This window comes from Octopus bimaculoides, chromosome 27 (genome assembly GCF_001194135.2).
Source record: "Octopus bimaculoides isolate UCB-OBI-ISO-001 chromosome 27, ASM119413v2, whole genome shotgun sequence".
NCBI lineage: Eukaryota > Metazoa > Mollusca > Cephalopoda > Octopoda > Octopodidae > Octopus > Octopus bimaculoides.
Genome location: NC_069007.1, coordinates 6,108,834 through 6,111,259, shown reverse-complemented (window position 1 = coordinate 6,111,259; position 2,426 = coordinate 6,108,834).

The following is a 2,426-nucleotide window of genomic DNA, read 5'->3' as shown; positions in this document are numbered from 1 at the left end:
CTGTTGCTTTTAGCCCCAGGAGGACATCTCCTCCAGCTGGCTTATCGACACACGACTGTGTCCTGTTTGCCAAGGGATAACTCCCTTGGCAAACAGGACACAGTCGTGTGTCGATAAGCCAGCTGGAGGAGATGTCCTCTTGGGGCTAAAAGCAACAGTAACATCCACCCCTAGGGGTCAGCCACACTTAAGTGGCAATATACTACACTTTATACATATATATATATATATATATATATGTGTGTGCATCTATGAATATGTGTGTGTGTACTGATATTTCTGTGCGTGTGTACGCATGTGTGTGTAACTTTAACAGTCTGAGACTAGACCTCAATGTAATTCAATGTGTTTGGAATTTCACCAAAATGAATATTAGATTCTTTCTGAAATGTCTTTTAATCCAGTTTGGTTTTCATTCAAAGGAAATCAGATTTTCTTGTAAAATTCTAATCAGTCTAAGATAATTCCTGGCCATTAGTCGTTGGTAGTCTTTCTTCTTTTTTCATTTATTTTAAATATTAGATTTACATTTTTCATTGTGAGTGATGTAAGTAATAGGTTAATAGTCTTATTTGTTGCTGTTATTGTTGTTTTTGTATAACCCCAGGCCATCTTGGATAGGATGAATCTATTGTAAATTTCATCTTTTATTTTTTTCCCTTTTTCAGTCATTAGTCTGCGGCCATAATTAACTGATTCTCCTACATTTTTTTTATCCAAAGCCTGGAATGAATTTTTCAACTCTCCGTATACACACACTCACACACTCGCGCGCGAGCACGCGCGCACACACACACACACACACACTTTTGGGTCTGCTTCACTTCTTTTATCATTATTATTAGACAATTAATGCAGTGAGTTGGCAGAATCGTCAGCATGCTGGGCAAAATGTTAAGCACCATTTCATCCATGTATACACACACACACACACACACACACACATATATGCTTATAAGATAAGGATATAATCACAAAATGATTATATCAGTGGCCTAGCACTTAAAAATGACTGTATAGGTAACATTAATTTTTTTTTTCTGTATGATTATAGTTAAGGGCTATTGGAAATAACCAGAGCCAATGCTAGAAATAGGTGTTAAATACCTACAATCCAGTCTACAATTTGTTCTCTCTGTACAATTTGTATGAACCTGTGGTTGAATATAGAAATTTACGTAGGAAATATATGTGTACATTGGTATCTGCAAATGAATTTACTAGTGAGTATGTTATTTCTCATTTATATATTAATGGTTTATTCTACTGAAGTTCGCAAAGCAATTTTTTTGCAGAGCATGAAATCTTGAGATATAGAATTATCCAATATTTTTGTATTTTCTTGTTCATTCCCTCGAGTTTGTACCTATGGTTGAATATTGAGAACAAACTGTAGAGTGGATTGTCGGTATTTGACACCTATTTCTAGCATTGGTGCTGGTCATTTCTATTAGTCCTTAACTATAATTATATCTTTATAAATTATATACATAGATATATATATATACTCTTTTACTCTTTTACTTGTTTCAGTCATTTGACTGCGGCCATGCTGGAGCACCGCCTTTTAGTCGAGCAAATCGACCCCAGGACTTATACCAGCCTAGTACTTATTCTATCGATCTCTTTTGCCGAACCACTAAGTTACGGAGACGTAAACACACCAGCATCGGTTGTCATGCGATGTTGGGGAGACAAACACACACATACATATATACGATGGGCTTCTTTCAGTTTCCGTCTACCAAATCCACTCACAAGGCTTTGGTCAGCCCGAGGCTATAGTAGAAGACACTTGCCCAAGGTGCCACGCAGTGGGACTGAACCCGGAACCATGTGGTTGGTAAGCAAGCTACTTAACACACAGCCACTTATATCTTTATAAATTATATACATAAATATATATATAATTGTTATATATATATATTGTTTTATATATATATATATAATTGTTTAAGAGGACAACAAACATTAAGGCAAGGCAAACATCTCAAGCCATATACATTGTTATTATTGGGAAAAATTCAAAGTGTTACAGCTGTTTCTGGGATATCCAAGAGTGTGGGATATTCTGTCATCAGAAACAAATAGAGAAAATGAGAATAAACAGCTATAAGTCTTTGAATGTTTTCCCATACTCTGGGATATCCCGGAAACAGCTGTATGACTGAACTTTTTCTGATAATAATGTATATAACTTGAGATGTTTGCCTTGCATTAACATTTGTTGCCTTCTTTAACAATTATACATTTGCTATATCAGAAATTTGTAATGGTACCATAACTACTATCTTGGGTACAACCTTGGAGCCCTAATAATCCATTACAGCACTTACCTAGTGTACCTAATCATTTAAATCACCTGTGAACTAAACCCCGAAACTAAACCCAAGATATATATATATATATATATATATATATATATA